The sequence below is a fragment of the Lissotriton vulgaris genome, chromosome 1_1 (genome assembly GCF_964263255.1).
Source record: "Lissotriton vulgaris chromosome 1_1, aLisVul1.2, whole genome shotgun sequence".
Lineage (NCBI taxonomy): Eukaryota > Metazoa > Chordata > Amphibia > Caudata > Salamandridae > Lissotriton > Lissotriton vulgaris.
Genome location: NC_141685.1, coordinates 190,705,338 through 190,730,100, shown reverse-complemented (window position 1 = coordinate 190,730,100; position 24,763 = coordinate 190,705,338).

Here is a 24,763-nt window from a genome sequence, read left to right as displayed (position 1 = left end):
GCATAGAGATGAGGCACAGAGGTGAGACAGTCAGTGAAGACTCAGGCACAGAGAGGAGACAGTGAAGAGTCAGGTGAAAAGTCAGGCACAGAGAGGAGACAGACGTTGAACAGTCAGGCACAGAGAGGAGACAGACAGTGTAGAATCAGGCACAGAGAGGAGACAGACAGTGGAGATTCAGGCACAGAGGAGACATACAGTAAAGAGTTGGACGCAGACAGTGAAGAGTCAGACAGACGGTGAAGAGTCGGACACAGACAGTGAAGAGTCAGGCACAGAGATGAGGCATACAGTGAAGAGTGGCACAGAGGGGAGACAGGCAGTGAAGGGTCAGGCACAGAGATGAGGCAGACAGTGAAGGGTCAGGCACACAGAGGAGACAGACAGTGAAGAGTCAGGCACAGAGATGAGGCATACAGTGAAAAGTCAGGCACATAGAGTAGACAGAGAGTGAAAAGTCAGGCACAGAGATGAGGCAGATAGTGAAGAGTCCGGCACAGAGAGGAGGCAGACAGTGAAGATTCAGGCACAGAGAGGAGCCAGACAATGAAGAGTCAGGCACAGAGAGGAGGCAGACAGTGAAGAGTCAGGCACATAGAGTAGACAGACAGTGAAGAGGCAGGAAGAGAGGAGTCAGACAGTGAAGAGTCAGGCACAGAGAGGAGGCAGACAGTGAAGAGTCAGGTACAGAGAGGAGGCAGACAGTGAAGAATCAGGCACAGAGAGGAGGCAGACAGTGAAGTGTCAGGCACAGAGATGAGGCAGACAGAAAAGAGTCAGGCACCGAGAGGAGGCAGGCAGCGAAGAGTCAAGCACAGAGGAGGCAGACAGTGAAGAGTCAGGCACAGAGATGAGTCAGACAGTTAAATGTCAGGCACATAGAGTAAACAGACAGTGAAAAGTCAGGCACAGAGATGAGGCAGACAGTGAAGAGTCAGGCACATAGAGTAGACAGACAGTGAAGAGTCAGGCACAGAGAGGAGACAGAAAGTGAAGAGTTAGGCACAGAGATGAGGCAGACTGAGAAGAGTCAGGCACAGAGAGGAGACAGACAGCAAAGAGTCAAGCACAGAGACAAGACAGACAGCAAAGATTCAGGCACAGAGAGGAGACAGGCAGGCAGTGAAGAGTCAGGCACAGAGAGGAGACAGGCAGTGAAGAGTCCGGCACAGAGAGGAGGCAGACAGTGAAGAGTCAGGCACACAGAGGAGACAGACAGTGAAGAGTCAGGCATAGATGAGGGAGACAGACATTGAAGAGTCAAGCACAGAGACGAGACAGACAGCAAAAATTCAGGCACAGAGAGGAGACAGGCAGGCAGTGAAGAGTCAGGCACAGAGAGGAGACAGGCAGTGAAGAGTCGGGTGAAGAGTCAGCCACAGAGAGGAGACAGACAGTATAGAGTCAGGCACAGAGATGAGGCAGACAGTGAAGAGTCAGGCACCGAGAGGAGGCAGACAGTGAACAGTCAGGCAGAGAGAGGAGACAGACTGTGAAGAGTCAGGTGAAGAGTCAGCCACAGAGAGGAGACAGACAGTATAGAGTCAGGCACAGAGATGAGGCAGACAATGAAGAGTCAGGCACCAAGAGGAGGCAGACAGTGAACAGTCAGGCACAGAGTTGGGACAGACAGTGAAGAGTCAGGCAAAGAGAGGAGCCAGACAGTGAAGAGTCAGGCACAGAGAGGAGGCAGACAGTGAAGAGTCAGGCACATAGAGTAGACAGACAGTGAAGAGTCAGGCACAGAGAGGAGGCAGACAGTGAAGAGTCAGGCACATAGAGTAGACAGACAGTGAAGAGTCAGGAAGAGAGGAGTCAGACAGTGAAGAGTCAGGCACAGAGAGGAGGCAGACAGTGAAGCGTCAGGTACAGAGAGGAGGCAGACAGTGAAGAATCAGGCACAGAGAGGAGGCAGACAGTGAAGTGTCAGGCACAAAGATGTGGCAGACAGAAAAGAGTCAGGCACAGAGAGGAGGCAGACAGCGAAGAGTCAAGCACAGAGGAGGGAGACAGACAGTGAAGAGTCAGGCACAGAGGAGGCAGACAGTGAAGAGTCAGGCACAGAGATGAGCCAGACAGTTAAATGTCAGGCACATAGAGTAAACAGACAGTGAAAAGTCAGGCACAGAGATGAGGCAGACAGTGAAGAGTCAGGCACATAGAGTAGACAGACAGTGAAGAGTCTGGTTGGTTGGTTGGTTGATTGCTTTATTTCGATATGCATATATCATAAAAGCGATACAAAAAATTAAAACAGCATGTCGAAAAAAGTATGACTGTACAATGAGTAGAAAACATTAAAACACATTAGAACATCATAAATTAGTTAAAAGGAGATTAAATTGATATGGACAGTCTTCTAAGTCTAATCAACCAGGCCCATTTTAAAAACTTGGCAACGGCACAAACAATCGGGGGGGCTGTATTAGTTAATAAAATCCGAAGGGCGACAGAGTGCTGGCGAGTACCCAATTCTCTGCAGATAGGACCAAGCCAACGTGATCTTGGTCGGCCGTAATCTGGGCATTCAAAAAGAAAATGTGGCACAGTCTCTGGTTTATCGGGACAGAAAGCACAGTATCGTGAAGAGGGCTGGGATTTATTCCACCTGGAACAAAGGTCAGCCAAGGGTAGCAACCCCAGCCGGAATTTAATGTACAGGGACCGGTCCATGGCAATTGTTATTAGGTCCATGTATGGCTCGTAGGCAACAACATCTTTTATCAGCAGAAAAGCTGCGGTGGTTTTGCAGTGCTGCTGATTACTGATGCGCTTCACGCGGACCCATTCCCAGAACAGTTTTTTTAGGGTCTCCTTCGGGGGGGCGGAGTGACTATGCCAACAAGAGTCCAGGCCTAGGTCCCCTAGAAGGTGTTTGATGTTCTTCAGCCATTTGATACTGTGCCAACCGTCGGAGTGCATCACCTCAGCAAGGCCATCAGCGTAGGGTTTTAACTCCGGTACCCTCCACAGACGGGCCCAGAGCAAGAGGGGTCGCAGGCGAGCCTGGTCCCCTATTGCTTTGCAGCTAGCATCCATGAGCACTGGGATAGTCGGGCTACTCGATGGTATGGCAAGGAGATCTTTAATGAATTTATTTTCCGCCTTGCACAGTAGATCCACTTTGTCCAGACCCCACAACTCAGCTCCATATAGAGACCCAGGGACCGCACGAGCTTTATATATATCAAGTAGGGGGGCAACACAGTGTTTAGTTGAGTTGTTAAACTCTTTGAGGAGAGCCCCCCCCACCCTTTTGTGGGTCATTACCATTTTGTTGATATGGGCGGTCCAATTCATCGCGTCGTTGAGTCGGATTCCCAAGTAGTCGAATTCTGCCACTCTTTCTAGGGGTATAGAATTCAAAATAGGGGGGCGGCCAAGTTTGCGGGGCGGGTGCAAAACTAGGTACTTGGTCTTTTCCACATTGATGACAAGGCCCCTGGAGGTGCAAAAGTCCTGGAAGCGATTTAGTAATGTCTGGAGACCTTGGGGGGTTTTAGAGATGAGGAGGGTGTCGTCGGCGAACAGCAAGGTTGGAATTTTTACGCCTCCCAGGGTGGGAGCGTCTGCTGGTTCGCCGAGTAGGTGGTCTACCACCCCATTAATATAGAGGGAAAATAAGGTGGGGGCCAGAACACAGCCCTGCCTTACTCCCCTCTCGACCCTGATCTTGTCGGTCTTTTCCCCGTTCAACCCCCATCTAACCTGGGCATAGGTGTTTTTGTGCAGTTTGATGAGGAGGTTTAGTAAATACGGGGGCATCCCTAGATCGTGTAACACCCTCCAGAGTTCCTCCCTGGGAACCAGGTCAAAGGCAGTCTTTAGGTCAATAAAGGCCAAATAGAGACTGCCTTTGCCTAGCTCCACCACCTTCCAGTGTAATAACAGGAGCCTAAATACCTGTTCAATGGTTCCGGTGCCTGAACGGAACCCGGCTTGCATGTCGGACAGGATGTGGTTTTCATCCACCCATTGCGAGATCCTCCCCAAAATCACTTTCCCCGCCAATTTCTGGGACGAATCTATTAGGCTTATAGGCCTATAGTTCCCAGGTAGGTCCCTACTGCCCTTCTTGTAAATGGGGACCACCTCAGCACCTCTCCAGGAGTCTGGCACCGGGCCACCCGCGACAATTGCATTGAGGAGTGCAGAAATTATTACCCCCCACTCTTCCGAGTATGCTCGGAGGATATCGCCTGGGAGGCCATCCGGGCCAGCTGCTTTAAGAGGGACCAGGGTTTTGATCTGGTTTGTAACATCCAGAACAGAAAAGGATTCCAGGTCTTGGGCCAAACTAGAAGGCGGGGGGTCAAAGGGGTCATTTAGTGAGCCTTCAATGGCAGAGTAGAGTTTTTGGAAGTGGGAGAACCAAGTTTGGGCGTTGATGGTACAGGGCCTCGAAGTATCGTCAGGACGGTTCCTGATACCCACCAAATCCCAAAAACGTTTTGCGTCTTTCCCTCGGCTGGCAGTCAGAAGGTCCTGCCAGAAGTTATCCTCCCACTCCATCTTGGCGTTTTTTTGGCAGAGTGCGTAGTGCCTCCTGGCCACCCTAGTCCTAGATGGTAATTTGGACTTTACTGCTTCAATGAGAAGTGACTTCGCCTCCCTGCACTTCTGATTGAACCAGCCCAATCTGCCTCGTGGGCTAGGTTTCCTTCTATTCGTGTTGGCTGGCACTACGAAGAGGTAGCTAATAGCCTGGGTTAAAATACAGAACCTCAAGGCCACCTCCGACAACCCTTCCACCTGGTGGTCAAGGTTGGTTAGGGCTGAAACAAGAAGCTGCCTAATGGCAGAGGTTTTCTCCTCTGAGAGTGCTAGCTTTGCCCACTTTAGCCGCCGGCCACAGTTGGCGACTACTGACAGGTCCGGGGGGGGTTACAGGAAGTTCTAGTCACAGGGCAGGATATCCACCTGTGAGACATGGTGAGAGAGAGAAGATTGTGATCACTCTCGACAGATGGTATAATCACCATGTCCTCCACCATGCTCCACAGGTGTATGTCAAGGAGGAGATAGTCAATCCGTGACGTGTGCCCTGGCCTATTGTAAGTGTGGGCCCCAGCTTTGTCCGACCTGGTTCTGCCATTGGCAGCCCTCAGGCCAAACTCCATGGCTATCGAGTTAATCTGGAGGGCCACTTCTGTCCACTTCTTAATGGGATTCAGTTCGAGGGACGGAATCCCCCACCTGGCATCGAGTTCCTCTTGATCAGATAAGATTTCAAGGTCCAAGGGCTCGAAAGTGCAGTTAAGATCGCCCCCCACCAGGGTGCAGGACCTATGAGGTGATAAGCGGAGCTGGGCTTCTAAGCAAGATATTACTGGGGATTCTCTGCCCCCCTTTGTGCCTCGGGCGTAAATGTTAAAAATATTTAAAATTACTCGGCCTTGGGAGTTTTTCAACACTATGTTCTGGAGATCCGGGCATTTAGTGTCCCGCTCCACCACCCTGCAGTTGAGTTCTGAGGCCACCCAAATTAGGAGGCCACCCGAAGGGCGCCCCCTGCCGGTTGCACTAGGGGCTGCTGGCAGAAAGTGGGTGGAGTAGCCTGCCTTATGCAGGGGCACCCCGCTCCAGGTTTCCTGGAACAGGCATATGGAGTATTGCTCCACCAGCGAGTTCCAGTCTGGGAGTGCTAGCTTCCTCTCGAGGCCCGCCACATTCCAGCTGAAAACCCTAAACGAGGGGTCCGTCACAGCTGCAATGCTACGGTTCTCGACGGGGGGCAACGTCACCACAGCTCCCACAACAGGAGGGCCGGCCGGTAAGCCGGGCGGTTCCCTGATTTCCCCTTGCTCAGAAACAAACTTGGCGGTAACCTGGCTTTGTAGTGCAGTCGAGAGGCAACAGATTTTAGGGGAGGGGATGGGCTCAACAGCAGGACTTGGAACCTCAAAATCAACCCCGGGGATGTCAAGGAGTCAGCAGCCCCAGAAGCCCCAGTTCTGCATCACTGGCGCTGGATAGAGCTGCTGTGCGAAGACTCCCGGGGAGGGGAGGCCGTGGGCGATGTTTAGAGGAGGGGGCCCGACAGGGCATAGTGGAGTAGTCGGGATCGTTCTTGGGTAAAAGAAGGATAGGTCGACAGCATCGACCCCCATTCCAGCCGTACGGCCTTGGGAGCATATTGCGTGGGCAGCTCTTATGTCTTGAAAATTAACCACCACGCAATCGCCCTCAAAAAGTTTTTTCCCATGGCCAATCCAACTCACCCTGCGCACCCCAAGGATCAGGCCGTCAACACCCACTGGAAGAGGTCTATTAGTTTTCATCCAGTGGATGACTTTGTTTTTCAGCGCCTGGTGTGTTTCCTGTTGCGATTCTTTTAGGAGGGGGACTTTGGTAAGGACAACAACATAGGGATGACATTCTGGTGGGAGATTTACCGGAGGGCACTTGCGTGGCGGAATATGCTCGGGGGCCGCTAGGGGAGGATTTTTTGGCAAGGAGGGGATTTTAGACAGAGGCCGATTTTTGGGAGGAGAGGATGGTTTAGTAGCCCTAGCGGTAGGTGCTGCTCCGTTGGTTTTAACAGGCGCAGCAATTGCCGAATGGGCACTTGGGCCAGTCCCTTTCTTCTGTGGGATCTTTTGGGCGGGGTTCGGCACAAGTACCGTTACTGCTGAGGCGGGAGTGCCATGTACCTGAGCTATGTGGGTGAGTTCACTAGTCGTCGGCCGCTTCGCACCGGCCACCGGGACAGGGGTAGGGGCTTTCCCTGAGGCCGGTGTTTTAGCCGGCAGAGACGACTGGACTCTAGTTGTTTGACCTGCTGGGACCTCCTTAACCACATTCCTATCTGGGATAAATTCAGAAGGTCTAGATTGGACTTTCAACAGGGTTTTCAAAGAGAAAAAGTTATCCCTAGTGGCCTGTTCAAAATTGTCGAGTCTAACCCCCAGGCTCCTAACTTGGTCAAGTAGCGGATTAAACAAGGATTTTAACAAATTCTCGAGAGACTCGAGAGAAGTAACCTGATTTACTAGAGCCGGTGTGGCTGGGGGCAGAAGGGCCGATGTTGGGGGCTCGGCTGCATGCTGGGAGGGGCCTGCAGTCCTAAGGGGTTCCAGCTCCCCAGTGCCTTGGTGTGTAGTGCCCCTATTAAGCTTTGTCCTAGAACGCTTGTGGAGCATGGAATTGTTCCCCCTCCGAGTGTTGATTCCCCTTTTCCTTTTCCTATGGACCCGCGGAGAAGGAGTCTGGGGAAGAGGTGATGTGTGAGGTGAGGGGACAATGGGATCCGCAATAGGCCTGATGTCGGGAGGGCTGGCTGTGTATGAGGATGGGCCAGAAGCAATTGCCTCAATGCTGCGACTACCTGGAGAGGGAAGTGATATGAGGCTTTCTATCCTGTCTATTCCAGCCTCTAGCACTGCAATGTGATGCTCATCAGGATGGAGAAGGATGGCAGAGGGGATAGGCGGCGATAGAGCAAGAGCCACAGTTCCCAAGGAGGAGCGCTTAGATGGAAGGAGGTCAAGTGAAAGGCGGCGTTCCGTCATTGCGATCTCCTTTTCAATGACGTTAGCCACCCGGGTGATGAATTTGTCCATTGTCCCGGTCATCGTGGTACCCCCTAAAGCACTTGCTCCGCCACCCCTCAAGGCTTTACCAGATCTGGTGGACATGGTGAATCCGAAGCCTGCAGATAGACTCGGGGGGGTAGAAGACGTGGAGGTCGATGAAAAAGGGAGGTGGCCCGGCCCAGCCTCTTACAGCCCCTGACTGCCACAGACTGCCCGCCCTTTGCTCGGGCTTCGCTCGGCGTCCCGCTCGCGTCCCGCTGAGCGACAGGCTGATTGTTATGTAGTGGGCGTTGCAGGCGGGGGGCGTGTCTCAAGGTGGGCGCGTCCGCTCTCAGGCCTGGGGAAGCAGGGACTCCTGATCTACTGAGTCCCTGCGAGCGCCTGCGAGTTGTTTCTTCCAGGCGCCTCCCAGCTTTGGCGTGCTGCCTTCACCTCTCCCTCCTCTGTGCCTCCAAGCCGCGAAGCGGCACCCGCGGAGCGGGTGCTGCGAGATGTAGCGGCAGAACAAGCAGACCCGGCACACCCCGGCAAGAGGTCAAACTTGGAGCGCTGGGTCGGCAGCAACCTTCCAAACAAGTCCAGGTGGGTCCCAGCGATTTGTCGGAGCACACGCCTTTTCACCTGGTCAGGCGGGGGGCGTGTCTCAAGGTGGGAGCGTCCGCTCTCAGGCCTGGGGAAGCAGGGACTCCTGGTCTACTGAGTCCCTGCGAGCGCCTGCGAGTTGTTTCTTCCAGGCGCCTCCCAGCTTTGGCGTGCTGCCTTCACCTCTCCCTCCTCTGTGCCTCCAAGCCGCGAAGCGGCACCCGCGGAGCGGGTGCTGCGAGAGGTAGCGGCAGAACAAGCAGACCCGCACACCCCGGCAAGAGGTCAAACTTGGAGCGCTGGGTCGGCAGCAACCTTCCAAACAAGTCCAGGTGGGTCCCAGCGATTTGTCGGAGCACACGCCTTTTCACCTGGTCAGGCGGGGGGCGTGTCTCAAGGTGGGCGCGTCCGCTCTCAGGCCTGGGGAATAGGGACTCCTGGTCTACTGAGTCCCTGCGAGCGCCTGTGAGTTGTTTCTTCCAGGCGCCTCCCAGCTTTGGCGTGCTGCCTTCACCTCTCCCTCCTCTGTGCCTCCAAGCCGCGAAGCGGCACCCGCGGAGCGGGTGCTGCGAGAGGTAGCGGCAGAACAAGCAGACCCGGCACACCCCGGCAAGAGGTCAAACTTGGAGCGCTGGGTCGGCAGCAACCTTCCAAACAAGTCCAGTGAAGAGTCAGGCACAGAGAGGAGACAGAAAGTGAAGAGTTAGGCACAGAGATGAGGCAGACTGAGAAGAGTCAGGCACAGAGAGGAGACAGACAGCAAAGAGTCAAGCACAGAGACGAGACAGACAGCAAAGATTCAGGCACAGAGAGGAGACAGGCAGGCAGTGAAGAGTCGGGCACAGAGAGGAGGCAGACAGTGAAGAGACAGGCACACAGAGGAGACAGACAGTGAAAAGTCAGACAGACAGTGAAGAGTCGGACACAGACGGTGAAGAGTCAGGCACAGAGATGAGGCATACAGTGAAGAGTCGGGCACAGAGGGGAGACAGGCAGTGAAGGGTCAGGCACAGAGATGAGGCAGACAGTGAAGGGTCAGGCACAGAGAGGAGACAGACAGTGAAGAGTCAGGCACAGAGATGAGGCATACAGTGAAAAGTCAGGCACATAGAGTAGACAGACAGTGAAAAGTCAGGCACAGAGATGAGGCAGATAGTGAAGAGTCCGGCACAGAGAGGAGGCAGACAGTGAAGATTCAGGCACAGAGAGGAGCCAGACAGTGAAGAGTCAGGCACAGAGAGGAGGCAGACAGTGAAGAGTCAGGCACATAGAGTAGACAGACAGCAAAGAGTCAAGCACAGAGACAAGACAGACAGCAAAGATTCAGGCACAGAGAGGAGACAGGCAGGCAGTGAAGAGTCAGGCACAGAGAGGAGACAGGCAGTGAAGAGTCGGGCACAGAGAGGAGGCAGACAGTGAAGAGTCAGGCACACAGAGGAGACAGACAGTGAAGAGTCAGGCATAGATGAGGGAGACAGACATTGAAGAGTCAAGCACAGAGACGAGACAGACAGCAAATATTCAGGCACAGAGAGGAGACAGGCAGGCAGTGAAGAGTCAGGCACAGAGAGGAGACAGGCAGTGAAGAGTCGGGTGAAGAGTCAGCCACAGAGAGGAGACAGACAGTATAGAGTCAGGCACAGAGATGAGGCAGACAGTGAAGAGTCAGGCACAGAGATGAGGCATACAGTGAAAAGTCAGGCACATAGAGTAGACAGACAGTGAAAAGTCAGGCACAGAGATGAGGCAGATAGTGAAGAGTCCGGCACAGAGAGGAGGCAGACAGTGAAGATTCAGGCACAGAGAGGAGCCAGACAGTGAAGAGTCAGGCACAGAGAGGAGGCAGACAGTGAAGAGTCAGGCACATAGAGTAGACAGACAGTGAAGAGGCAGGAAGAGAGGAGTCAGACAGTGAAGAGTCAGGCACAGAGGAGGGAGACAGACAGTGAAGAGTCAGGCACAGAGTAGGCAGACAGTGAAGAGTCAGGCACAGAGATGAGTCAGACAGTTAAATGTCAGGCACATAGAGTAAACAGACAGTGAAAAGTCAGGCACAGAGATGAGGCAGACAGTGAAGAGTCAGGCACATAGAGTAGACAGACAGTGAAGAGTCAGGCACAGAGAGGAGACAGAAAGTGAAGAGTTAGGCACAGAGATGAGGCAGACTGAGAAGAGTCAGGCACAGAGAGGAGACAGACAGCAAAGAGTCAAGCACAGAGACAAGACAGACAGCAAAGATTCAGGCACAGAGAGGAAACAGGCAGGCAGTGAAGAGTCAGGCACAGAGAGGAGACAGGCAGTGAAGAGTCGGACACAGAGAGGAGACAGACAGTGAAGAGTCAGGCATAGATGAGGGATACAGACATTGAAGAGTCAAGCACAGAGACGAGACAGACAGCAAATATTCAGGCACAGAGAGGAGACAGGCAGGCAGTGAAGAGTCAGGCACAGAGAGGAGACAGGCAGTGAAGAGTCGGGTGAAGAGTCAGCCACAGAGAGGAGACAGACAATATAGAGTCAGGCACAGAGATGAGGCAGACAGTGAAGAGTCAGGCACAGAGATGAGGCAGACAGTGAAGAGTCAGGCACCGAGAGGAGGCAGACAGTGAACAGTCAGGCAGAGAGAGGAGAGAGACTGTGAAGAGTCAGGTGAAGAGTCAGCCACAGAGAGGAGACAGACAGTATAGAGTCAGGCACAGAGATGAGGCAGACAGTGAAGAGTCAGGCACCGAGAGGAGGCAGACAGTGAACAGTCAGGCACAGAGTTGGGACAGACAGTGAAGAGTCAGGCAAAGAGGAGGGAGACAGACAGTGAAGAGTCAGGCACAAAGGAGGCAGACAGAGACGAGTCAGGCACAGAGATGAGGCAAACAGTGAAATGTCAGGCAAAGAGGAGGGAGACAGCCAGTGAAGAGTCAGCCATGAAGGAGGCAGACAGACAGTGAAGAGTCAGGCACAGAGATGGGACAGACAGTGAAGAGTCTCGCACAGAGATGAGGCAGACAGTAAAGAGTCAGGGACAGAGGAGGAGGACAGGGAAGAGTTGGGCACACAGAGGAGACAAACAGTGAAGGGTCAGGCACAGAGAAGAGGCAAACAGTGAAGAGTCCGGCACAGAGAGGAGGCAGACAGTGAAGAGTCAGGCACAGAGAGGAGACAGGCAGTGAAGGGTCAGACACAGAGATGAGGCAGACAGTGAAGAGTCAGGCAAAGAGGAGGGAGACAGCCAGTGAAGAGTCAGCCATGAAGGAGGCAGACAGACAGTGAAGAGTCAGGCACAGAGATGAGACAGACAGTGAAGAGTCAAGCACAGAGATGAGGCAGACAGTGAAGATTTAGGGACAGAGGAGGCAGACAGGGAAGAGTCAGGGACAGAGGAGGCAGACAGGGAAGGGTCACGCACACAGAGGAGACAGACAGTGAAGAGTCAGGCACAGAGAGGAGACAGACAGTGAAGAGTCAGGGACAGAGGAGGCAGACAGGGAAGAGTCAAGCACACAGAGGAGACAGACAGTGAAGAGTCAGGAAGAGAGGAGACAGACAGTGAAGAGTCGGGCACAGAGAGGAGACAGGCAGTGAAGGGTCAGGCACAGAGATGAGGCAGGCAGTGACGAGTCAGGCACAGAGAAGAGACAGACAGTGAAGAGTCAGGCACAGAGATGAGGCAGACAGTGAAAAATCAGGCACCTAGAGTAGACAGACAGTAAAAAGTCAGGCACAGACATGAGGCAGACAATGAAGAGTCCGGTACATAGATGAGGCAGACGGTGAAGAGTCTGGTACAGAGATGAGGCAGACAGATAAGGCAGACTGTGAAGAGTCAGGTACAGAGATAAGGCAGACAGTGAAGAGTCAGGCACAGAGAGGAGGCAGACAGTGAAGAGTCAGGTACAGAGAGGAGGGAAAAAGTGAAGTGTCAGGCACAGAGATGAGGCAGACAGAAAAGAGTCAGGCACCGAGAGGAGGCAGACAGTGAAGAGTCAAGCACAGAGGAGGGAGACAGACAGTGAAGAGTCAGGCACAGAGAAGGCAGACAGTGAAGAGTCAGGCACAGAGATGAGTCAGACAGTTTAAAAGTCAGGCACATAGAGTAGACAGACAGTGAAGAGTCAGGAAGAGAGGAGACAGACAGAAAAGATTCAGCACAGAGAGAAGACAGGCAGTGAAGAGTCAGGCACAGAGAGGAGACAGGCAGTGAAGGGTCAGGCACAGAGATGAAGCGGACAGTGAAGTGTCAGGCACATAGAGTAGACAGACAGTGAAGAGTCAGGCACAGAGATGAGGCAGACAGACAGTGAAGAGTCAGGTACAGAGGAGGGAGACAGACAGTGAAGAGTCAGGCACAGAGAGGAGACAGACAGTGAAGGGTCAGGCACAGAGATGAAGCGGACAGTGAAGAGTCAGGCATATAGAGCAGACAGACAGTGAAGAGTCAGGAAGAGAGGAGACAGACAGTGAAGAGTCAGGCACAGAGAGGAGACAGACAGCAAAGATTCAGCACAGAGAGAAGACAGGCAGTGAAGAGTCAGGCACAGAGATGAAGCGGACAGTGAAGAGGAGACAGACAATGAAGAGTCAGGCATAGATGAGGGAGACAGACATTGAAGAGTCAGGGACAGAGGAGGCAGACAGTGAAGAGTCAGACACAGAGAGGAGACAGACAGTGAAGAGTCAGGCACAGAGAGGAGACAGACAGTGAAGAGTCAGGCACAGAGAGGAGACAGACAGTGAAGAGTCAGGCACAGAGAGGAGACAGGCTGTGAAGAGTCAGGCACAGAGAGGAGACAGACAGTAAAGAGTCAGGCACAGAGAGGAGACTGATTGAGAAGGGTCAGGCACAGAGATGAGGCAGACGGAGAAGAGTTAGGCACAGAGATGAGTCAGACTGAGAAGAGTAAGGCACAGAGGTGAGACAGTCAGTGAAGAGTCAGGCACAGAGAGGAGACAGTGAAGAGTCAGGTGAAAAGTAAGGCACAGAGAGGAGACAGACGTTGAACAGTCAGGCACAGAGAGGAGACAGACAGTGTAGAATCAGGCACAGTGATGAGGCATACAGTGAAGAGTCGGGCACAGAGAGGAGACAGGCAGTGAAGAGTCAGGCACAGAGAGGAGACAGACAGTGAAGAGCCAGGTGAAAAGTCAGGCACAGAGAGGAGACAGAAGTTGAAGAGTCAGGTACAGAGAGAAGACGGACAGTGAAGAGTCAGGTGAAGTCAGGTACAGAGAGGATACAGGCAGTGAAGAGTCAGGCTCAGAGAGGAGACTGATTGAGAAGGGTCAGGCACAGAGATGAGGCAGACGGAGAAGAATTAGGCACATAGATGAGTCAGACTGAGAAGAGTAAGGCACAGAGGTGAGACAGTCAGTGAAGAGTCAGGCACAGAGAGGAGACAGTGAAGAGTCAGGTGAAACGTCAGGCACAGAGAGGAGACAGACGTTGAACAGTCAGGCACAGAGAGGAGACAGACAGTGTAGAATCAGGCAAAGAGAGGAGACAGACAGTGGAGATTCAGGCACAGAGGAAACATACAGTAAAGAGTTGGACGCAGACAGTGAAGAGTCAGACAGACAGTGAAGAGTCGGACACAGACAGTGAAGAGTCAGGCACAGAGATGAGGCATACAGTGAAGATTCGGGCGCAGAGAGGAGACAGGCAGTGAAGGGTCAGGCACAGAGATGAGGCAGACAGTGAAGGGTCAGGCACAGAGAGGGGACAGACAGTGGAGAGTCAGGCACAGAGATGAGGCATACAGTGAAAAGTCAGGCACATAGAGTAGAAAGACAGTGAAAAGTCAGGCACAGAGATGAGGCAGATAGTGAAGAGTCCGGCTCAGAGAGGAGGCAGACCGTGAAGATTCAGGAACAGAGAGGAGCCAGACAGTGAAGAGTCAGGCACAGAGAGGAGGCAGACAGTGAAGAGTCAGGCACATAGAGTAGACAGACAGTGAAGAGTCAGGAAGAGAGGAGTCAGACAGTGAAGAATCAGGCACAGAGAGGAGGCAGACAGTGAAGTGTCAGGCACAGATATGAGGCAGACAGAAAAGAGTCAGGCACCGAGAGGAGGCAGACAGCGAAGAGTCAAGCACAGAGGAGGGAGACAGACAGTGAAGAGTCAGGCACAGAGGAGGCAGACAGTGAAGAGTCAGGCACAGAGATGAGTCAGACAGTTAAATGTCAGGCACATAGAGTAAACAGACAGTGAAAAGTCAGGCACAGAGATGAGGCAGACAGTGAAGAGTCAGGCACATAGAGTAGACAGACAGTGAAGAGTCAGGCACAGAGAGGAGACAGAAAGTGAAGAGTTAGGCACAGAGATGAGGCAGGCTGAGAAGAGTCAGGCACAGAGAGGAGACAGACAGCAAAGAGTCAAGCACAGAGACAAGACAGACAGCAAAGATTCAGGCACAGAGAGGAGACAGGCAGGCAGTGAAGAGTCAGGCACAGAGAGGAGACAGGCAGTGAAGAGTCGGGCACAGAGAGGAGGCAGACAGTGAAGAGTCAGGCACACAGAGGAGACAGACAGTGAAGAGTCAGGCATAGATGAGGGAGAAAGACATTGAAGAGTCAAGCACAGAGACGAGACAGACAGCAAATATTCAGGCACAGAGAGGAGACAGGCAGGCAGTGAAGAGTCAGGCACAGAGAGGAGACAGGCAGTGAAGAGTCGGGCACACAGAGGAGGCAGACAGTGAAGAGACAGACACACAGCGGAGACAGACAGTGAAGAGTCAGGCATAGATGAGGGAGACAGACATTGAAGAGTCAGGGACAGAGGAGGAAGACAGTGAAGGGTCAGGCACACAGAGGAGACAGACAGTGAAGAGTCAGGCACAGAAAGGAGACAGACAGTGAAGAGTCAGACACAGAGAGGAGAGAGACAGTGAAGAGTCAGGCATAGAGATGAGGAACAGAGGTGAGACAGTCAGTGAAGAGTCAGGCACAGAGAGGAGACAGTGAAGAGTCAGGTGAAAAGTCAGGCACAGAGAGGAGACAGACGTTGAACAGTCAGGCACAGAGAGGAGACAGACAGTGTAGAATCAGGCACAGAGAGGAGACAGACAGTGGAGATTCAGGCACAGAGGAGACATACAGTAAAGAGTTGGACGCAGACAGTGAAGAGTCAGACAGACAGTGAAGAGTCGGACACAGACAGTGAAGAGTCAGGCACAGAGATGAGGCATACAGTGAAGAGTCGGGCACAGAGGGGGGACAGGCAGTGAAGGGTCAGGCACAGAGATGAGGCAGACAGTGAAGGGTCAGGCACAGAGAGGAGACAGACAGTGAAGAGTCAGGCACAGAGATGAGGCATACAGTGAAAAGTCAGGCACATAGAGTAGACAGACAGTGAAAAGTCAGGCACAGAGATGAGGCAGATAGTGAAGAGTCCGGCACAGAGAGGAGGCAGACAGTGAAGATTCAGGCACAGAGAGGAGCCAGACAGTGAAGAGTCAGGCACAGAGAGGAGGCAGACAGTGAAGAGTCAGGCACATAGAGTAGACAGACAGTGAAGAGGCAGGAAGAGAGGAGTCAGACAGTGAAGAGTCAGGCACAGAGAGGAGGCAGACAGTGAAGAGTCAGGTACAGAGAGGAGGCAGACAGTGAAGAATCAGGCACAGAGAGGAGGCAGACAGTGAAGTGTCAGGCACAGAGATGAGGCAGACAGAAAAGAGTCAGGCACCGAGAGGAGGCAGGTAGCGAAGAGTCAAGCACAGAGGAGGGAGGCAGACAGTGAAGAGTCAGGCACAGAGGAGGCAGACAGTGAAGAGTCAGGCACAGAGATGAGTCAGACAGTTAAATGTCAGGCACATAGAGTAAACAGACAGTGAAAAGTCAGGCACAGAGATGAGGCAGACAGTGAAGAGTCAGGCACATAGAGTAGACAGACAGTGAAGAGTCAGGCACAGAGACAAGACAGACAGCAAAGATTCAGGCACAGAGAGGAGACAGGCAGGCAGTGAAGAGTCAGGCACAGAGAGGAGACAGGCAGTGAAGAGTCCGGCACAGAGAGGAGGCAGACAGTGAAGAGTCAGGCACACAGAGGAGACAGACAGTGAAGAGTCAGGCATAGATGAGGGAGACAGACATTGAAGAGTCAAGCACAGAGACGAGACAGACAGCAAATATTCAGGCACAGAGAGGAGACAGGCAGGCAGTGAAGAGTCAGGCACAGAGAGGAGACAGGCAGTGAAGAGTCGGGTGAAGAGTCAGCCACAGAGAGGAGACAGACAGTATAGAGTCAGGCACAGAGATGAGGCAGACAGTGAAGAGTCAGGCACAGAGATGAGGCAGACAGTGAAGAGTCAGGCACCGAGAGGAGGCAGACAGTGAACAGTCAGGCAGAGAGAGGAGACAGACTGTGAAGAGTCAGGTGAAGAGTCAGCCACAGAGAGGAGACAGACAGTATAGAGTCAGGCACAGAGATGAGGCAGACAGTGAAGAGTCAGGCACCGAGAGGAGGCAGACAGTGAACAGTCAGGCACAGAGTTGGGACAGACAGTGAAGAGTCAGGCAAAGAGGAGGGAGACAGACAGTGAAGAGTCAGGCACAGAGGAGGCAGACAGTGAAGAGTCAGGCACAGAGATGAGGCAGACAGACAGTGAAGAGTCAGGCACAGTGATGAGGCAAACAGTGAAATGTCAGGCAAAGAGGAGGGAGACAGCCAGTGAAGAGTCAGCCATGAAGGAGGCAGACAGACAGTGAAGAGTCAGGCACAGAGATGGGACAGAAAGTGAAGAGTCAGGCACAGAGATGAGGCAGACAGTAAAGAGTCAGGGACAGAGGAGGAGGACAGGGAAGAGTCGGGCACATAGAGTAGACAGACAGTGAAAAGTCAGGCACAGAGATGAGGCAGATAGTGAAGAGTCCGGCTCAGAGAGGAGGCAGACCGTGAAGATTCAGGAACAGAGAGGAGCCAGACAGTGAAGAGTCAGGCACAGAGAGGAGGCAGACAGTGAAGAGTCAGGCACATAGAGTAGACAGACAGTGAAGAGTCAGGAAGAGAGGAGTCAGACAGTGAAGAGTCAGGCACAGAGAGGAGGCAGACAGTGAAGAGTCAGGTACAGAGAGGAGGCAGACAGTGAAGAATCAGGCACAGAGAGGAGGCAGACAGTGAAGTGTCAGGCACAGATATGAGGCAGACAGAAAAGAGTCAGGCACCGAGAGGAGGCAGACAGCGAAGAGTCAAGCACAGAGGAGGGAGACAGACAGTGAAGAGTCAGGCACAGAGGAGGCAGACAGTGAAGAGTCAGGCACAGAGATGAGTCAGACAGTTAAATGTCAGGCACATAGAGTAAACAGACAGTGAAAAGTCAGGCACAGAGATGAGGCAGACAGTGAAGAGTCAGGCACATAGAGTAGACAGACAGTGAAGAGTCAGGCACAGAGAGGAGACAGAAAGTGAAGAGTTAGGCACAGAGATGAGGCAGGCTGAGAAGAGTCAGGCACAGAGAGGAGACAGACAGCAAAGAGTCAAGCACAGAGACAAGACAGACAGCAAAGATTCAGGCACAGAGAGGAGACAGGCAGGCAGTGAAGAGTCAGGCACAGAGAGGAGACAGGCAGTGAAGAGTCGGGCAGAGAGAGGAGGCAGACAGTGAAGAGTCAGGCACACAGAGGAGACAGACAGTGAAGAGTCAGGCATAGATGAGGGAGACAGACATTGAAGAGTCAAGCACAGAGACGAGACAGACAGCAAATATTCAGGCACAGAGAGGAGACAGGCAGGCAGTGAAGAGTCAGGCACAGAGAGGAGACAGGCAGTGAAGAGTCGGGCACAGAGAGGAGGCAGACAGTGAAGAGACAGGCACACAGAGGAGACAGACAGTAAAGAGTCAGGGACAGAGGAGGAGGACAGGGAAGAGTCGGGCACACAGAGGAGACAAACAGTGAAGGGTCAGGCACAGAGAGGAGACAGACAGTGAAGAGTTAGGCATAGAGAGGAGACAGAAAGTGAAGAGTTAGGCACAGAGATGAGGCAGACTGAGAAGAGTTAGGCACAGAGAGGAGACAGACAGCAAAGAGTCAGGCACACAGAGGAGACAGACAGTGAAGAGTCAGGCATAGATGAGGGAGACAGACATTGAAGAGTCAGGGACAGAGGAGGCAGACAGTGAAGGGTCAGGCACACAGAGGAGACAGACAGTGAAGAGTCAGGCACAAAGATGAGACAGACAGTGAAGAGTCAGACACAGAGAGGAGACAGACAGTGAAGAGTTAGGCATAGAGAGGAGACAGAAAGTGAAGAGTTAGGCACAGAGATGAGGCAGACTGAGAAGAGTTAGGCACAGAGAGGAGACAGACAGCAAAGAGTCAGGCACACAGAGGAGACAGACAGTGAAGAGTCAGGCATAGATGAGGGAGACAGACATTGAAGAGTCAGGGACAGAGGAGGCAGACAGTGAAGGGTCAGGCACACAGAGGAGACAGACAGTGAAGAGTCAGGCACAGAGAGGAGACAGACAGTGAAGAGTCAGACACAGAGAGGAGACAGACAGTGAAGAGTCAGGCATAGAGATGAGGCACAGAGGTGAGACAGTCAGTGAAGAGTCAGGCACAGAGAGGAGACAGTGACGAGTCAGGTGAAAAGTCAGGCACAGAGAGGAGACAGACGTTGAACAGTCAGGCACAGAGAGGAGACAGACAGTGTAGAATCAGGCACAGAGAGGAGACAGACAGTGGAGATTCAGGCACAGAGGAGACATACAGTAAAGAGTTGGACGCAGACAGTGAAGAGTCAGACAGACAGTGAAGAGTCGGACACAGACAGTGAAGAGTCAGGCACAGAGATGAGGCATACAGTGAAGAGTCGGGCACAGAGGGGAGACAGGCAGTGAAGGGTCAGGCACAGAGATGAGGCAGACAGTGAAGGGTCAGGCACAGAAAGGAGACAGACAGTGAGGAATCAGGCACAGAGATGAGGCATACAGTGAAAAGTCAGGCACATAGAGTAGACAGAGAAAAGTCAGGCACAGAGATGAGGCAGATAGTGAAGAGTCCGGCACAGAGAGGAGGCAGACAGTGAAGATTCAGGCACAGAAAGGAGCCAGACAGTGAAGAGTCAGGCACAGAGAAGAGGCAGACAGTGAAGAGTCAGGCACATAGAGTAGACAGACAGTGAAGAGTCAGGAAGAGAGGAGTCAGACAGTGAAGAGTCAGGCACAGAGAGGAGGCAGACAGTGAAGAGTCAGGTACAGAGAGGAGGCAGACAGTGAAGAATCAGGCACAGAGAGGAGGCAGACAGTGAAGTGTCAGGCACAGAGATGAGGCAGACAGAAAAGAGTCAGGCACCGAGAGGAGGCAGACAGCGAAGAGTCAAGCACAGAGGAGGGAGACAGACAGTGAAGAGTCAGGCACAGAGATGAGTCAGACAGTTAAATGTCAGGCACATAGAGTAAACAGACAGTGAAAAGTCAGGCACAGAGATGAGGCAGACAGTGAAGAGTCAGGCACATAGAGTAGACAGACAGTGAAGAGTCAGGCACAGAGAGGAGACAGACAGCAAAGATTCAGGCACAGAGAGGAGACAGGCAGGCAGTGAAGAGTCGGGCACAGGGAGGAGGCAGACAGTGAAGAGACAGGCACACAGAGGAGACAGACAGTGAAGAGTCAGGCATAGATGAGGGAGACAGACATTGAAGAGTCAGGGACAGAGGAGGCAGACAGTGATGGGTCAGGCACACAGAGGAGACAGACAGTGAAGAGTCAGGCACAGAGAGGAGACAGACAGTGAAGAGTCAGACACAGAGAGGAGACAGACAGTGAAGAGTTAGGCATAGAGAGGAGACAGAAAGTGAAGAGTTAGGCACAGAGATGAGGCAGACTGAGAAGAGTTAGGCACAGAGAGGAGACAGACAGCAAAGAGTCAGGCACACAGAGGAGACAGACAGTGAAGAGTCAGGCATAGATGAGGGAGACAGACATTGAAGAGTCAGGGACAGAGGAGGCAGACAGTGAAGGGTCAGGCACACAGAGGAGACAGACAGTGAAGAGTCAGGCACAGAGAGGAGACAGACAGTGAAGAGTCAGACACAGAGAGGAGACAGACAGCAAAGAGTCAAGCACAGAGACGAGACAGACAGCAAAGATTCAGGCACAGAGAGGAGACAGGCAGGCAGTGAAGAGTCGGGCACAGAGAGGAGGCAGACAGTGAAGAGACAGGCACACAGAGGAGACAGACAGTGAAGAGTCAGGCATAGATGAGGGAGACAGACATTGAAGAGTCAGGGACAGAGGAGGCAGACAGTGAAGGGTCAGGCACACAGAGGAGACAGACAGTGAAGAGTCAGGCACAGAAAGGAGACAGACAGTGAAGAGTCAGACACAGAGATGAGGCACAGAGGTGAGACAGTCAGTGAAGAGTCAGGCACAGAGAGGAGACAGTGAAGAGTCAGGTGAAAAGTCAGGCACAGAGAGGAGACAGACGTTGAACAGTCAGGCACAGAGAGGAGACAGGCAGTGTAGAATCAGGCACAGAGAGGAGACAGACAGTGGAGATTCAGGCACAGAGGAGACATACAGTAAAGAGTTGGACGCAGACAGTGAAGAGTCAGACAGACAGTGAAGAGTCGGACACAGACAGTGAAGAGTCAGGCACAGAGATGAGGCATACAGTGAAGAGTCGGGCACAGAGGGGAGACATGCAGTGAAGGGTCAGGCACAGAGATGAGGCAGACAGTGAAGGGTCAGGCACAGAGAGGAGACAGACAGTGAAGAGTCAGGCACAGAGATGAGGCATACAGTGAAAAGTCAGGCACATAGAGTAGACAGACAGTGAAAAGTCAGGCACAGAGATGAGGCAGATAGTGAAGAGTCCGGCACAGAGAGGAGGCAGACAGTGAAGAGTCAGGCACAGAGAGGAGACAGAAAGTGAAGAGTTAGGCACAGAGATGAGGCAGACAGTGAAGAGACAGGCACACAGAGGAGACAGACAGTGAAGAGTCAGGCATAGATGAGGGAGACAGACATTGAAGAGTCAGGGACAGAGGAGGAAGACAGTGAAGGGTCAGGCACACAGAGGAGACAGACAGTGAAGAGTCAGGCACAGAAAGGAGACAGACAGTGAAGAGTCAGATACAGAGAGGAGACAGACAGTGAAGAGTCAGGCATAGAGATGAGGCACAGAGGTGAGACAGTCAGTAAAGAGTCAGGCACAGAGAGGAGACAGTGAAGAGTCAGGTGAAAAGTCAGGCACAGAGAGGAGACAGACGTTGAACAGTCAGGCACAGAGAGGAGACAGACAGGCAGTGAAGAGTCAGGCACAGAGAGGAGACAGGCAGTGAAGAGTCGGGCACAGAGAGGAGGCAGACAGTGAAGAGACAGGCACACAGAGGAGACAGACAGTGAAGAGTCAGGCATAGATGAGGGAGACAGACATTGAAGAGTCAGGGACAGAGGAGGAAGACAGTGAAGGGTCAGGCACACAGAGGAGACAGACAGTGAAGAGTCAGGCACAGAAAGGAGACAGACAGTGAAGAGTCAGATACAGAGAGGAGACAGACAGTGAAGAGTCAGGCATAGAGATGAGGCACAGAGGTGAGACAGTCAGTGAAGAGTCAGGCACAGAGAGGAGACAGTGAAGAGTCAGGTGAAAAGTCAGGCACAGAGAGGAGACAGACGTTGAACAGTCAGGCACAGAGAGGAGACAGACAGTGTAGAATCAGGCACAGAGAGGAGACAGACAGTGGAGATTCAGGCACAGAGGAGACATACAGTAAAGAGTTGGACGCAGACAGTGAAGAGTCAGACAGACAGTGAAGAGTCGGACACAGACAGTGAAGAGTCAGGCACAGAGATGAGGCATACAGTGAAGAGTCGGGCACAGAGGGGAGACAGGCAGTGAAGGGTCAGGCACAGAGATGAGGCAGACAGTGAAGGGTCAGGCACAGAGAGGAGACAGACAGTGAAGAGTCAGGCACAGAGATGAGGCATACAGTGAAAAGTCAGGCACATAGAGTAGACAGACAGTGAAAAGTCAGGCACAGAGATGAGGCAGATAGTGAAGAGTCCGGCACAGAGAGGAGGCAGACAGTAAAGATTCAGGCACAGAGAGGAGCCAGACAGTGAAGAGTCAGGCACAGAGAGGAGGCAGACAGTGAAGAGTCAGGTACAGAGAGGAGGCAGACAGTGAAGAATCAGGCACAGAGAGGAGGCAGACAGTGAAGTGTCAGGCACAGAGATGAGGCAGACAGAAAAGAGTCAGGCACCGAGAGGAGGCAGACAGTGAAGAGTCAAGCACAGAGGAGGGAGACAGACAGTGAAGAGTCAGGCACAGAGGATGCAGACAGTGAAAAGTCAGGCACAGAGATGAGTCAGACAGTTAAATGTCAGGCACATAGAGTAAACAGACAGTGAAAAGTCAGGCACAGAGATGAGGCAGACAGTGAAGAGTCAGGCACATAGAGTAGACAGACAGTGAAGAGTCAGGCACAGAGAGGAGACAGAAAGTGAAGAGTTAGGCACAGAGATGAGGCAGACTGAGAAGAGTCAGGCACAGAGAGGAGACAGACAGCAAAGAGTCAAGCACAGAGACAAGACAGACAGCAAAGATTCAGGCACAGAGAGGAGACAGGCAGGCAGTGAAGAGTCAGGCACAGAGAGGAGACAGACAGTGAAGAGTCAGACACAGAGAGGAGACAGACAGTGAAGAGTCAGGCATAGAGATGAGGCACAGAGGTGAGACAGTCAGTGAAGAGTCAGGCACAGAGAGGAGACAGTGAAGAGTCAGGTGAAAAGTCAGGCACAGAGAGGAGACAGACGTTGAACAGTCAGGCACAGAGAGGAGACAGACAGTGTAGAATCAGGCACAGTGATGAGGCATACAGTGAAGAGTCGGGCACAGAGAGGAGACAGGCAGTGAAGAGTCAGGCACAGAGAGGAGACAGACAGTGAAGAGCCAGGTGAAAAGTCAGGCACAGAGAGGAGACAGAAGTTGAAGAGTCAGGTACAGAGAGAAGACGGACAGTGAAGAGTCAGGTGAAGTCAGGTACAGAGAGGATACAGGCAGTGAAGAGTCAGGCTCAGAGAGGAGACTGATTGAGAAGGGTCAGGCACAGAGATGAGGCAGACGGAGAAGAATTAGGCACAGAGATGAGTCAGACTGAGAAGAGTAAGGCACAGAGGTGAGACAGTCAGTGAAGAGTCAGGCACAGAGAGGAGACAGTGAAGAGTCAGGTGAAACGTCAGGCACAGAGAGGAGACAGACGTTGAACAGTCAGGCACAGAGAGGAGACAGACAGTGTAGAATCAGGCAAAGAGAGGAGACAGACAGTGGAGATTCAGGCACAGAGGAAACATACAGTAAAGAGTTGGACGCAGACAGTGAAGAGTCAGACAGACAGTGAAGAGTCGGACACAGACAGTGAAGAGTCAGGCACAGAGATGAGGCATACAGTGAAGATTCGGGCGCAGAGAGGAGACAGGCAGTGAAGGGTCAGGCACAGAGATGAGGCAGACAGTGAAGGGTCAGGCACAGAGAGGGGACAGACAGTGAAGAGTCAGGCACAGAGATGAGGCATACAGTGAAAAGTCAGGCACATAGAGTAGACAGACAGTGAAGAGTCAGGCACAGAGACAAGACAGACAGCAAATATTCAGGCACAGAGAGGAGGCAGGCAGGCAGTGAAGAGTCAGGCACAGAGAGGAGACAGGCAGTGAAGAGTCGGGCACACAGAGGAGGCAGACAGTGAAGAGACAGGCACACAGAGGAGACAGACAGTGAAGAGTCAGGCATAGATGAGGGAGACAGACATTGAAGAGTCAGGGACAGAGGAGGAAGACGGTGAAGGGTCAGGCACACAGAGGAGACAGACAGTGAAGAGTCAGGCACAGAAAGGAGACAGACAGTGAAGAGTCAGACACAGAGAGGAGACAGACAGTGAAGAGTCAGGCATAGAGATGAGGCACAGAGGTGAGACAGTCAGTGAAGACTCAGGCACAGAGAGGAGACAGTGAAGAGTCAGGTGAAAAGTCAGGCACAGAGAGGAGACAGACGTTGAACAGTCAGGCACAGAGAGGAGACAGACAGTGTAGAATCAGGCACAGAGAGGAGACAGACAGTGGAGATTCAGGCACAGAGGAGACATACAGTAAAGAGTTGGACGCAGACAGTGAAGAGTCAGACAGACGGTGAAGAGTCGGACACAGACAGTGAAGAGTCAGGCACAGAGATGAGGCATACAGTGAAGAGTGGCACAGAGGGGAGACAGGCAGTGAAGGGTCAGGCACAGAGATGAGGCAGACAGTGAAGGGTCAGGCACACAGAGGAGACAGACAGTGAAGAGTCAGGCACAGAGATGAGGCATACAGTGAAAAGTCAGGCACATAGAGTAGACAGAGAGTGAAAAGTCAGGCACAGAGATGAGGCAGATAGTGAAGAGTCCGGCACAGAGAGGAGGCAGACAGTGAAGATTCAGGCACAGAGAGGAGCCAGACAATGAAGAGTCAGGCACAGAGAGGAGGCAGACAGTGAAGAGTCAGGCACATAGAGTAGACAGACAGTGAAGAGGCAGGAAGAGAGGAGTCAGACAGTGAAGAGTCAGGCACAGAGAGGAGGCAGACAGTGAAGAGTCAGGTACAGAGAGGAGGCAGACAGTGAAGAATCAGGCACAGAGAGGAGGCAGACAGTGAAGTGTCAGGCACAGAGATGAGGC